Source organism: Crinia signifera, chromosome 3, assembly GCF_055691185.1.
Source record: "Crinia signifera chromosome 3, ASM5569118v1, whole genome shotgun sequence".
Taxonomy (NCBI): Eukaryota; Metazoa; Chordata; class Amphibia; order Anura; family Myobatrachidae; genus Crinia; species Crinia signifera.
In genome coordinates this window covers 317,396,267-317,410,750 of record NC_139219.1, presented here as the reverse complement: position 1 = coordinate 317,410,750, position 14,484 = coordinate 317,396,267, and the positions used below count along the sequence as shown (strand labels likewise).

General features: G+C 49.6%; 1 protein-coding gene across 3 annotated transcripts in view; it reads right to left on the bottom strand.

Moving 5' to 3' along the window:
- LOC146064818 (cytochrome P450 2C5-like) overlaps positions 1 to 14,484 on the bottom strand; it is a 150,592-nt gene that overhangs the window by 81,062 nt on the left and 55,046 nt on the right. Inside the window, exon 1 of one of the 3 annotated variants that reach the window (XM_083178719.1) lies at positions 5,250 to 5,321. The exons of 1 other annotated variant lie outside the window; for it this stretch is intronic. The gene's annotated coding sequence lies outside the window, so the exon portion shown is untranslated. Of the gene's footprint in view, positions 1 to 3,950; positions 4,076 to 5,249; positions 5,322 to 14,484 lie in introns of those variants that run through there. One more of the 3 variants, XM_083178717.1, reaches the window with a different exon arrangement.

The window sequence follows — 14,484 nt, the reverse complement described above, 5'->3', positions numbered from 1 at the left end:
GTGTCAGATATCACACGCAGTTCCTGAGAGCAATCACGGTCCCACGACGCACAAATCCTCACAGGTGAATTAGGCCCAAACAGTGTGCACACTACTATGAATAGGGCAGAACAAATGAACAATCCCCTTCCAAGGGGTACAGGCGGGTTCCTGTTACCTAGGGCAACTCCCTGCGAGGTTGGTGAGGAACAACTGTAAGGGGTGAGGTTGGGTGCAACAACCCCCTGGCGATGGGGTCACTGGCTCCGCCAGTGGCTGATGGCAGCGGTGGCTAGTTCCCTTTGGCTGGGATAATGGGGCTGCAAAGTAGCCGGGCATATGCAGGGTCTTAAGGCCCCCATACATTAGGCCGACTTGTCCTTAGGACAAGTCGGACCCAATTCGCCTGTGAGCCGCCCGGCAGCTCCCCGGAGGCTCACACACAATCTGGCACTTGATGAGCATATTCACATGTGATAAATCACTTGCGATTTATCACATGTACGGGGAGCTTGCGGGCAGTGAGGAGCAGGAGGCATGCAGTGATTCTCATTAAGGGGAGGCCGGAGTGGGCAGCGGGTCCTCCAGACTGACCGGGGAGCAGCAGCGCTCATAAGGGGGGCAGTGGGTCCTGACACTTTGACTAGCTGGTGGCGCCGGCAGCGGTAAGTGCTGACCTGGCCGGGCGGTGTAATCACAGACATCAGCACCGGGGACGGGACGCACAGTGGCGGGTATTAGATTTTTAAAATACCTGTCAAATGACTGGCCGTTCTCTGATTGGCTGAGAGCTCTCAGCCAATCAGAGAACGGCCAGTCATTTGACAGGTATTTAAAAATCTAATACCCGCCAGTCCACCACTGCTGTACTGCCCGTCCCCGCTGCTGATGTCTGTGAAGGAACACACACCGCCTGGCCAGGTCATCACTCGCCGCTGCCGGCACCGCCAGCTAGTTAAAGCGTGAGGACCCGCTGCCCCCCTGATGAGCGCTGCTGCTCCCCGTTCAGTCTGGAGGTCGGACGTGATCTTATATGCTGACCTCCCTGATCTGATCTGATGCACACGGGACCGCGCATCGGATCAGATCAGATGTCACACATCTGCGATTTTGGGATGATTTCACCCGGTTATCGGCCCAAAGTGCCAAAATCAGATGAAATCGTCCCAAAATCGCATAGTGTATGGGGGCCTTTACACCTCACACCACTGTGAGGGTACTGTGTGGCAGGGTGGCCGATTGCTGGGGGGCATAGACTAGCCGGGTGCAGGTCAGGCCAACAGTGTCCGGGGGGGGGGGGAGGGGCTGGGGTGTCAAGGGTGCAGACAGGAGGATTGGAATACCTGTTTCAGCTGCCGCTGCCAGCGTCTGCTGGTCTCGAATCAGGCCCAGTGGCGTAACAATAGAGGGTGCAGGGGATGCAGTTGCTATGGGGCCCGGCGGCTGGGGGGGCCCGAGCCCAAGCTAGCAATCCCCTGCACCCTTTACATTTTTTCAATAATTCCGCAGGCAAATGGCAATGGCAAGCTGGCAGCGTCACAGCACCGGTACAGCCTCAGTCTCTCCTCCCCCTTCCTGCCTCCTGGGGCTTAACGTCACACTCTAGTGACGGACAGTCTGTCACCAGCCCTGGCGCGAAATGTAGGTTCACATGTGTGCTGCAGGGACCCAGCGTCGAGGCGAGGAGTCCCGGCGCAGGTTCTCATGTGTGCTGCGGGGACCCAGCGTTGAGGTGAGGAGTCCTGGCGCAGGTTCTTTTGTGTGCTGCGGGGACCCAGCGTGGAGGTGAGGAGTCCCGGCGCGCAGCTTCATGGCACTTATGTGCGGTGTCTAGACCCGGCAGTGCAGAGGGAAGAAGTAGCGTCATGAGGGGGGAAGGCACCTGTATTAAATTTAAAAGGTTCACAGCGGCACCTTAAAGGAAGGGAGTAAAGTAAGAAGCACACAGTGCCATCTGTACTGGTAGAGGTCTCCCTCCCCCTCCCTCTAACCTTAGCCCTGTTTCTCCCCATTAACCTCTCTCTCTTGCTTGCACTGTCTCTTAGAGCAGTATTCAATGAGAAAGTTCTCCGTGCATGGAGAGCGTTTTATTTCGCTCTCCATGCACTCTCCGTGTTTTTGCGGAGATTCTCCATGTTTGGAGATTCTCCGTCACGGCACTTTACCCACTATTCAATGTGGCTGATGCTCGCCGCCACTCGCGGCGAGTCTTAACCCCTGCAGCGGACGAGCGTCCGCGGCAGGGAGCTTTCAGGGAGCCGGGGACGGAAGCAGCCAGAGAGATTATAGTCTCACTGGCTGCTCCAGAGGAATGTGGAGGGGAGGGGGGCTCTCCGGGACCCAGGCAGCACAGGCTGCCCCCCCCTATAGCCAGCGGGGAACCCAGTATTCACTGCACCCGATCGTGCATATTAACGATCGGGTGCAGTGAATATATGAATATGTAATGAGCAGCTTGAGCGCTCCGGCCCCCTGCTGGCTGCACTGTGTAGAAAAAAAAAAAAATTTAAAAAAATATTTTTTTTAAAATTAAATATATATTCATGTGCTATAAGCACATGAATAAAAATAACATGCCCCTTCACAGAAAAAAAAACCTGATTTTTGACACCAAAATTAAAAAAAAAACCTTTTAGTTTAAAAGTTCACATTCCAGCTCCCCATCAAAAGATGGAGAATTGCTACACGGAGAGACACGGAGAAAATCACTTAGAAAGACTGAGAATATTTCACATTGAATAGGGTTGCTCGCTTTTGGAGAGCAAAATGCTCCGTCCAAGGCGAAAAAAGCAAAAATTCTCCATCAAACACGGAGAATTTTCTCATTGAATACTGCCCTTACTGACACTCTCTCCCTTGCTCCCCTTTTTCTCTCTCCCTGATCATATCACTCCTACTCGCCCCCTCCCTTTCTCTCTTGATCCCTCTCCTCTCTCTTTCCCTCTCCCTTTCTCCCTCTTTTTCCATGAAGCCCCTCCTCCTTTCTCCCCTCCCCCCATGGGGGGAGCTGCCAAGATGTTGCTATGGGGCCCTCATACGTCTAGTTACGCCTCTGATCAGGCCCCTTCTGTGATGGCTGCTGCTGCTGCGTCTTCTCCAGTGCGGGGTGCCTTGGGTCTTCCAGACTCCCTCTCCCAGCTGTCAGTCACAGCCGGGTTCTCTCTTCAGTGCACGGATGGAGAAAACAGCTTCTCCAGTCCTGCTGCACACAGGCTGCCTTCCTCTTAAGACAGGGCTGGCTCTCTCTGTCTCTGCACTGCTTATCACACTGGGCTGACCTCTGCCCTCTCTGCAGGTCTTTAGGCTGTGAAGCGTCAGTGCACAATCTCTGACTTCTCTCCACTGCAGCAAGTAGAGATGGCTAGTGAATGGCTGCCTCTACTCAGTGACTCGAGTCATTAAGCTGAATACATGATTCGAGTTAGTCACTGTGGCAAGAGCCGAGACAGCAGCAGCAGCATTATAGCATAGTAAGCTCAGCCCCTCCTCTCTGAATCGTCAGGCTGAGTCCAAGTTAAGTCTATGCTGGAAGCCGTGCACTGCCTCTCTGCCTGCATACCTCCCAAGTGTCACGATTTCAGCGGGACAGTCCCGATTTTCGGGTCCTGTCTCGCTGTCCCACCCGCAGCCGGCAATGTCCCTCTGCGGGGGGGTGGCAGTTGGGAAACCCCCCCCCCCAAGCTGATTGAATAGACGCACAGCATCTATTCGCGGCCGAAAATGGGGTTGCGGCTAATTTGCATAAGCGGCACCCACATTTACATAGACCCTGCCCCCTTTCCGGGTGCGCGCACGGCTTTGCCGCGCGAGTGTCCCTATTCCAGCAGCCAAGAAGTTGGGAGGTATGATTTCACACGAGTCATGAGCCCAGCCATGAGGGACAGAGACTCTGCTACTCCCTGAATTCTATTCAGTGAGACACAAACTGAAACATCCCAGGTAAAAGGCCAATCTCAGTGTGTCATACAAACCCCAGGCAGCTGGTTCCTTGCTGTGAGCGCTGCGGAGATCACGCACTGTGCTGGTTTCTTCCTGTCCTGCACTGAGTTGTTGTGTGTCTGCTTTCAGTGCTTAGTGAATATATAACCCATATGAGTACAGCATGCCCGTAATAGGATATACATCCCTTATGTCTCCTCCTTGTCCTATAAGGTTCAGTCTACCAATGCACTTCCTGTGTTACAGCTCTTGCTGCTTTATGGTCTCCTTGGAGATTGGGCGGTATTCAATGTGAATACCAGCGAGGTGCAGCGAATCCTGTTTAGGATTCGCTGCACATTCGCCACGTTCCGTATTCAATGAGTCAGGGGCAGCGAGCCCCTGACCGGCGAATATGAGCTCCTGCGGTGAATGCCGCAGGGAGCCTGAGGACGGTGGCAGGCAGAGAGATGGAAGTCTCTCTGCCTGCCCCAGAGCGTATGTGGGGGGGAGGTGGGCTCCCCGGGTGCCAGGCAGCACAGGCTGCCCCCCGGGGGTGCCAGCAGGGGACCGCGTATATTCACTACACCGGTTCGTAACGATCGGGTGCAGTGAATATATGAATATCTAATGAGCGGCTCGGCTCCGGCGCCCCCTGCTGGCTGCTGTGTAAAAAAATAAAAAAATTTAAAAATATATATATTTTAATTAAATATATATTCATGTGCTTACAGCACATGAATAAAAATAGCATGCCCCTCCTCAGAATAAAATTCCTGATTTTTTTACACCAAATGTAAAAAACAAAACACTTTATTTTAAAAGTTCACCTTCCACTTCTCCATAAAAAGATAGCGATTGCTACTCGGTGAATCATGGCGAAAAAAAACTTCAAATGTATTCGCCATGTGGTCATTGAATAGGGTGATTCACCGTTTTTGTCAAAAATTCGCCAAACAGCACAAATTCGCCATAAAAACATGGCGAATCAGGCTCATTTAATACCGCCCAGTGTCGTAATGATGCCTCAAAATATATTAATAATACAAAGGTGAGAAAGAAGCGACTTCTAATACGTATCAATAATCATCCACACTAATTACTGAAGGACAATCATTGTGCGTACCAGAAATATGTGGTACCCCCCAAGCTGCGGTACTACAAGTGCCAGCAGCACCCAGTGAGTTAGGGCCAGTAAGCCTGAGCTCAGCTGTGGCACTACAGGTACCAGCATGTCTGTGTTACGAGAGCTGCTGGGGCTGCAAAGAACTGAGCCTGTGACCTACAGCTCCCAGCCTGCAGTGCAGGAGGGGTTAACAGCCCAGCTAGCAGCCTGCAAAAGCAGGACTCACCAATTTGTATCCACAGTGGGAAATCCTGGGAACAAAGTGATACAGGTGTTCAGTCCTGAAGCCTGAAGAGGTTGTGGAGTGCTCAAGTCTGTGTGACCAGCCAGAGAGTGTTGTGACTGGACCGACCCTGGAAAGGGGAAGCAGCAGGGGAATCCCCTGAAGAGGAGTACAGCTAGTTCCACACCCCAATATTTAACCCAGTGAGATCAGCAGTGTTTGATTAAGCAAGGGCTGCCTAAGCCAGAGCGTACTTAAGAGGCTTACATTTTTTGGGTTGGCAGGAAAGAGTTAATGACTGATAGTGTGTTTAAAGTTGGTTTCAATTTTGTTAGTTAGCCTTTGGGTGAACTGGGGGGGCATGAGCTTAGGGAGAGGGGTATATAGGCAGGTCCTTACAGGAAGTACTTCCGCTTGCAGAAGTTTCTTCAGCCCCACCCACCCTCCCTTGCTTTTGGCATTTCAATGTATAGTCAAATCATTGGTACATTTACCATTATTACAACTTAGGCGGTAGGGCGTCACGGTCCAGCAGTCACGTGTGGCATGAGAGGGCGCTGGGAGGCACTGCCCCCTGGAAAGACGGCAGGGTGTCCTGCCTTTGCGGGGGGGGGGCTCGGTGGGCACTTCGTCAGCGGAGTGTCCACACCGGCCAGAGCGGGGATGGTGAGACTTCCCAGCGTTAGGTTGTGCCTTAGTCGGATGGGCCGTCTCAGTCGTTCCCATACTAATATCAATCAGTTGGTGCGTTTAAGTCGCCGCCATTTTTGGGATGTGACTAGAGCTGGGCATTCCGTGGCGCCTTATTGCCAGCCCTTTACGAAGAGGGTCATACCACATTAATAAATATACTTCTGACCTTTTAATCTAATTGTTAAGGTGTCCATGTCTTTATTTTGTCAGCGTGAGTTAATTTTAGTTAAACTAGCTTAAAGTGTGTGTTAGAATTTTAAGCCAAATAAATGTATAGACGCCTTATGAATGGGATCTGAACTTTCTATCTGAATTCAAGCAGGACAGCCTTAAATGCAGGGTTGCTTACCTGACCCTCTCCTTCAGGGAGAAAATGCTCTGTTCCTGGACTTCCCTGGTAATGTAGGATTGCCAACACCTGTGGTGAAACACCTTCCTTACCAGGAAAGTCCAGGAACAGAGCATTTTCTCCCTGAAGTAGAGGGTCAGATAGGCAACCCTGTTATATGTGATATGGTGACATATCCCCCCCCCCCCCCCCCCAATATACCATGCGCAAAGCCCCAAACATCGGATGAAGTACAAACCCCACCCATATCTAACTCTCTCTGCACATGTTACATCAGCCCCACCTGCAGTGCACATGGTTTTGTCCATTAGAGAGAGAATTGGCTTTTGTGAGTGAACCAGAATCAGTCCCATAGCCAATTTATATTTACAACTGGAGCAAGGTGTCTGAATGGGCTGAACTCTACAGAAGTTTGGGGTTCTCCTTCTCTCCTGGAATGTCTCGCATGTGCTGCTGATCATTCACAAGAGTTAAGGGGCATACACACAGAGCGATTTTGTGCTATTTTCTAAGCAATCGGACTAGATTGTGTGTATGCCCCGGGAGATTAATTATCTCCTGTTGCCAGTGCATGCAGTCAAAATCTAGTCAAATAGCTTAAGAAGCCCACACACGCACCGATCCCGGCGGTGCGATGCTATGCGATGGGGTGCGCGCTCCCGCGGCACCTCATCGCACAGTACAAAAAGTATGTGCTGCACATACTTTTTGTACTAGCTTTTTATAGCATAGCATCGCATCGCATGCACATCGTATGCACAAGGCATACGATGCGATTCTATGTGTGCTAGTTAAGCCCACAACGCACGCCGGGGTCGGTGCGTGTGTGGGCACCTTTAGCAAGTGACTGCAAATCTCTCAGTGTGTACAGAATGAGAGCTACTGATTGCAATCTCTCATTCTGAACCACTACCCGGCCTTTTTTTGTTTAAGCAAAATTGCTTAGTACAAATCTCTGCATGTGTATGATCTCCCACGGGAGATCTGGACACAGGGAACTCACCTACCCTAAATAGCTTAGCAAAATTGCTCAGCACACATCTCTACGTGTCTACGCCCTTTTATGTTCAAATTCAGACTTTTCTACATTGATTACATAGAGTAGACAATATACAGTAACTGCTGTACATTGACAGTTTCTGCTTCAGTAGTTTCGACCTGTGCTGTTCACCTGGTTCCATATCAGTATATGACTGACTGCATTTGAGCATGACCTTTGGAATTGTCTTGGACTTTGCTATTTGTATAAAACCTTTTGTTGATTCATTTACTCCACTGCTTTACATTTAAATATTATTTGTAATATTGATTTATCGGACAATATATCATTAGTACTGTACTTCTGTCATTGTATGTCTTCTGTTTTATATAGTATTTATATATTAGGGGTGAGCACTGGGCCATTTTTCAGATTTTGTGTTTTGGATTTGGATCTCCTTCATGTTTTGGATCTGGATTGGTTTTGCAAGAACCACCCTTGCAGGTTTTGGATCTGGATTTTATTTTAAAATCATTAAAACAGCTAAAATCACAATCTGTGGTGGTCTTGTTACTACCGTGTTTTTGCCCCCGATAACATTCAGTTCCAGTCTATTCTGAACAGCAACCAAGATTATTTTTATCCAGTTCAGGCCAAAAGGTTACATGGACGGAGCTGGATGACAGTGGGTGGCACAAACACGCGGCACATCTAGTCAGAGGCGGATTTAGACCTCACAGGGCCCTAGGCAAAATATTGTTTTGATTCCCCCTCCCTCAAACAATACATAGCAATATGAGGCTGATTCAGACCTGTTCACGGGCCCACCTATGGGAACATTGTGACACCTGTGAACGCAGTCTTGCCCATGCCTGCTTGGCGTGAGCGGCTGATGTCACATGATGCAACAGCACACCCCCTCCCCTGCAGACATGTAAATAGCCGCTCATGGCCACCCCCCATGTGGGCATGTTAGCAACCGCACCTCTGCCCCACCCCCCAGCGGACATGTTAGCTCCGGCTCCAACCCCATCCCATGGAGCATGGCTTGTCCGTGTCTCTTCCTCTCAGTGTCTACTTCCTCTCCGCACTGTCACGTGTACATAGTGCAGGAGAGGAGGAGGACTGAGGGCAGGGCTGACGGCCTGCAGAGGTTGAAAAAAAAGAACTCTCCTCCAATCTTGGCAAGCGGTCATGGCTGGGACCTGCTGGGCCCTAGGCACCTGCCTGGGTTGCCTAGCAGTAAATCTGCCTCTGCATCTAATGCTGGGTACACACCAGAACAATTGGACCTCAATCTCCCCAATTTCGATACAATCGCATGTAAATTGAGCATGTTTTCAATTCGATTCCAATCCGATGTGCGTCGCCGCTGGTCGTTTGTTCGTTTTGGAAATCCTACCTGATGCAGGCAGGATTTGTAAAAGATTCCTTCTGCTGGGTGCAGATCATGATCGGATTGTGTACTCCAACAGATCGTGCGAACATCATACGATCGGCTCACGATCATGATTGTTCTAGTGTGTACCTAGCATAAGAGTGGCACTGCAGTGGCAGCCAGGATAACAGAAGAGCACATAATGCAAAGAAAAGAGGTGCAAGATGGAATTGTCCTTGAGCCCTCCCACCCACCCTTATGTTGCATAAATAGGACATGCACAGTTTAACAAACCAATCATTTCAGCGACATGGTCAGCCACATGGCTGTGGCTGAAATGATTGGTTTGTTTGGACCTCCACAAAAAAAGATGCAATAAATCTCTCACTGCACAAATTGTCTCTAGAGGCAAGATGTCGTCCTCATCCTCTGATTCCTCACCCCATTAGCATGTACATCCTTGTCTTTAAAGATTAATAATTTGTCCCCAAGGAAATCCACCATTACAGGTCAGTGGCAGATGGGGAGTTTGACTCTGGGAGGACTGAAACATCACGTACAGAGGGTACTTATTGGAGGTAATTGCTGGTAAAGGTCTCATTTGTGGAATTAGTAATTCACTTTGATATTTTCCACATTTTGTGAAGGCAACCTACTACACCGATCTCTAACAAGTATCCCGGCTGCTCTAAAGATTCTTTGTGAGTACACACTGGAGGGGGGACAACTTAAGTAAAAAAAGTCTGTTTGTACAGGGGCCTCCATATTGCCTTAAAGTAATAAACTTTCTGAAATGCCTATTTGGATGCTATCACTGAAAAAATCCTCCACCATTCTTTCAATGGTGACAGCTTCATATGCGCAGAGAGAGTAGACATTTCAGCAATTGTAGGCAGCTCCTTCACTCAAGATGTTAAACCTTGCTCCTGACTGTCCTTCATCACCGCCAGTGGGTCTGTTAGGAAAATTGGTGGAGAAAATTCAGGAGATGTTCCGTGTCCCGTTCCGCTTGAGCTGACAGTTTTCTCACCAGCAGGTCTTTGCGCAGATTTGTGTCTGCTTGAAACAAAGATACAACATACTGTAGGCTTTAAAGCTAGGATCACGTACAGTTGCCAAAATACAGATGGAGCCGCTCTCATCTAGCCTGCCTATGGCGGTTGTCCCACCAAGGCATGCCTAGTCGCAAGGCAGCGCAATAAGTGTCACTGCGGGGAATCGCGTTATCCAATGAGTGCAATACCAGCAATCATCCACCAGATGTCACTTTTTAAAATCTCCACTGTGCATGCACGAGATGTGCAATGCAAAGCAAATAGCGATTGCGTGTGCGTGAAGCGACTATTGAAATGCTCTGTGGCGCAGCAACTACTCTGCTACTACTGTACATTACTGTACTGTTCAGTAAGTTAGTTAGACACTTATTACCAAAATACAATTGCATGGACGTGCCTCATTACACTATTTTATAAATATCAGTATTTGCTCACTTGCGTACAATTAATACTTTGCCAAGAAAATGGCATGTGAGGCACTCGTGCTTCCCATTCCCAGAAAACGGCGCGCCGAGTCGGGTAGGATGCATCATGAAAAATAACCTACTGTACAGTAAGAACCTACAGTACAGTACCTGTCCCATACTGTAGGTATAGGATTCACAGATATACAGTACACTACAGCAGGAATGGCGTATTGTACAGTAGGAGCAGGACAGACTCCAGCACAGAGGGGGTACACAAAATAGCTACTGGCTGTCAGCTAAGGCTTCATGGGAGCCCACAGCCATGGAGATACTAGGAATGTTCACCGGCCACTTTTCGGATTTTGGGTTTTGGGTTCTGATTACCTTGAGGTTTTGGGTTCTAATGGGTTTTGGCAAAACACCTCCTAAGTGTTTTGTGTTTGGATTTTTTGGGTTTTGGGTTCTGATTTTTTTGTTAAAAAAGCATAAAAACTGCTAAAATCACAGAATTTAGGTTTTTTTTTTGCTCCTACGCTATATTGACCTCAATAACATTCATTTCCACTCATTTTCAGTCTATTCTGAGCACCTCACACCTCACAATATTGTTTTTAGGGCAAAAGGTTGCACCGAGGTATCTGGATAATTATTATAAGCCACACAAGAGTGTGGCACAAACACATGGCTCATGTAAGAGTGGCACTGTAGCGGTAAATACGGCAGTACTAGGCACCAGACAGGTAGATACGGCAGTACTAGGCACTAGACAGGTAGATACGTCAGCAATACTAGTATTGTGCACCAGCAGAATTTATAATAATTAATTGTATTATTAGGTACTGCTTGGCAGTGGCACTCAGTGGCACACGTCAGTGCACCAGCAGCATGGAATTATTTTTTACAGTCCCACACAGCACAAGTACTATTTTTGAATTAAATTAGATATAGCAGCCTAGTATGTACTAGGTAGGCAGTAGCACTGTCAGTGGCAACAGTGGACTGAGTAACTAAATAATACTGGCAGATTCAGTGTAGGCAGCACCAGTGGACTATATACATAAAAGAATTAATTAATATTATTAATATATAATATAATAATATTACAGGCACAGCACAGCACCAGAGGTAGCCCCAGCACAGAGGAGACAGTAGTACTACAGGTACACAGTAAGACTGTTCTCCTAAGCAGAGAGGAGAACAGAGTACACAGCAGCACTTAGGGAGACAGCCCCAGCGAATAAATAATTAATTACAGCACAGCACACCAGAGGTAGACCGCACAGAGGAGACAGTAGTACTACAAGTACACAGTTAGACTACACAGCAGCACTGAGAGACAGCCCCAGTGAATAAAATAATTACAGCACACCAGAGGTAGACCGCATAGAGTAGACAGTAGTACAACAAGTACACAGTTAGACTACACAGCAGCACTGAGAGACAGCCCCAGCGATTGAAAAATATTGCGTTTAAGCTCAAGGTCAAGCTCAAGTTTAAGCCCCAGCAGCAGCCCCAACACACCCTCTCCCAACCCACTACAAGACTGGAGTGAAGATGGCGGGCGCGGCAGCCGCTTTTAAAGCATCGCGAAATCCGGCGCCGGGAGATGACGTTCTGACCACGAGGACAGACCCGAGTCAGGCGGGAATCTCTGAGCGCTGCTCGCAACCGGGCTCGGAATGATGACGTTCGTGGGGGCTCGGCAGGGCCGTGCAAGGCACCGGAGCGCCCCAGGCAAGTCGGGGTCGGGGCGCCCCGGTGCCGGGGGGGGGGCGGTGGCGGGCGGCATCCCTGCCAGGGGTGTCCCTGCAGTGCAGGAGCGGTCAGGGGTGTCCGTGTGGCAGTGGTACCTGCGGCGCCGTCATGTGTATAAAGCTGGCTGCGGCCGGCAGGGTCCCTGCAGTGAATAGAAAATAACTTGCGCTTCCTGCGCCGCCGTTATTTTCTATTCACTGCAGGGACCCCGCCGGCCGCAGCCAGCTTTATACACATGACGGCGCCGCAGGTACCACTGCCACACGGACACCCCTGACCGCAGGTACCACTGCCGCACGGACACCCCTGACCGCAGGTACCACTGCCGCACGGACACCCCTGACCGCTCCAGCAAGTTTTTTCCACAGCTCGCTGGGGGTGAGGGGCGAACTGCCGCCCTCCAGGTGCCGGCGCCCTAGGCAAATGCCTAGAGCTGCCTAGTGGTGGCGCCAGCCCTGGGGCTCGGATCTCCGGAATCCGAGTCTGCACATCTCTAGGAGATACAGTGGCAATGGTACACAGTAGGTCTCACATGTGTAAGGGCACTGCTGTGCAACCTCCTTCTTTGCGATAAGAGCTTGTGCATCTCACTTTGCTATGGCTGCATCTGAATGGGAGCACTGTGTACAAATTATACACAGGAGCACTGGCCGCTAACACCAAGTGTCGATGGCTAGTGGATAAGCGATGTCCGGCGTGTTGTAGGCCAAAGTTCGATTCATAAAGGGATTTTTTTATTTTATTAACACATTTAGGTAAGTTATATTTAATATAACTAGGCACACACAAAAAAATCCGGTTTTCCTATAAAGTTTTCCGTGCGTCTCCATGTGCTGAGCAGGGCTCATGCTTTCTCTACTATAATGTACTGTATACCGTAGCGCCTTCCCGAAGCCACACTGACTGAATGAATATTGCATTGGCCTTTCCGTTGCATTCACGCCAACCTCCTTCTTTGTGAAAAGAGCAGTCTACAGTAACACAAATAGAGAATGGGACGCTCTATGTATCTGAGACGCTTGTGTGCCTATTTCCTTTGGTGAAAGTCTCTACAGCTGCATCTGAATGGGAGCACTGTGCACATATTATACCCAGGAGCACTGGCTGCTATCACCAAGTGTTATAGACTAGTGTATAAGTGCGCCGCTCTGGATGTTGTAGGCCCGAGTTCGATTCATAAAAGGATATATTATTATTTACATTTTATGAACACAGTTAGGTAATTTATATTTAATATAACTAGGCACACACAACATTCTGCTTTCCTGTAAAGCTTTCCGTGCGTCTTCATGTGCTGAGCAGTGCTCAGGCCTTCTCGGTGGTTGGCGACCTGAGTTCGATCCTTGGATTTGAACTCGACGGGGCACGTGAACGCACCAACTAGGAAATACAGTATAGGGTACACTTGGAGTCACCCCGGGAATTACACAGCAACCTTGGTGTCACCCCTGGAATTATAGGGTACACTTGGAGCCACCCCAGGAATTATACAGTAAACTTTGAGGTACTCTTTACTTAGAAGGGCACCCACGATTTTGATCGTGGGCATCGTTAGTAAAAAATCTCGGGCATCTCGGGCATTGAATGCACTAAAAAATCGGGTGCGATCAACCGACGAGATGCCCGAGATTTCCCATAGGGAACAATGTTAAATGTCTCAATTGACCCAATTTTCCTGTTCAATGCCTCAATTGACCCGATTTTTCCATAGGAAACAATGTTAAATGGGCCACAGAGGCCAAATAGGCACCCTGGAGTGTATAATGGCCACCCGAATTGTTAACGCCACCCCACGATCAACGTCAACCCGATGCGTGGCGAGCGCAGCGAGCCCGCGAGGGGCGGCGGTACGCGTCCTACGACCTTTTCATACCCCCACTATCCACGTCGGCGTGGAGTTGAGAATAGAAAGTGTGGCGAGCGCAGCAAGCCACCGAGCCCGAAGCGTGGCGAGCGCAGCGAGCCCCGCGAGGGTACGCGGACAGCTGTGAAGCCCGCGAGGGGACGCGGATACCTGTGAAGGTATCCGCGTCCGCTCGCCACGCTTCGGGCTCGGTGGCTCGCTGCGCTCGCCACACTTTCTATTCTCAACTCCACGCCGTCGTGGATAGTGAGGGTATGAAAAGGTCGTAGGACGCGTACCGCCGCCCCTCGTGGGCTCGCTGCGCTCGCCACGCTTCGGGTTGACGTTGATCGTGGGGTGGCGTTAACAATTCGGGTGGCCATTATTCACTTCAGGGTGCCTATTTGGCCTCTGTGGCCCATTTAACATTGTTTCCTATGGAAAAATTGGGTCAATTGAGGCATTGAACATTGTTCCCTATGGGAAATCTCGGGTATCTCGTCTGTCGCATCGCACCTGATTTTTTAGTGCATTCAATGCCCGAGATGGCCGAGATGGGCGCCCTTCTAAGTAAAGAGTACCAACTTTGAGTCACAAGAGGAATTATAGGGTACACTTGGAGTCAACCCAGTAATAATAATTCCTGGGGTGACTCCAAGTGTACCCTATAATTCCTGGGGTGACTCCAAGTGTACCCTATAATTCCTGGGGTGACTCCAAGGTTACCAAATAATTCATGGGGGGATTCCAAGTGTATAATTCCTCGAGTGAATCCCAGT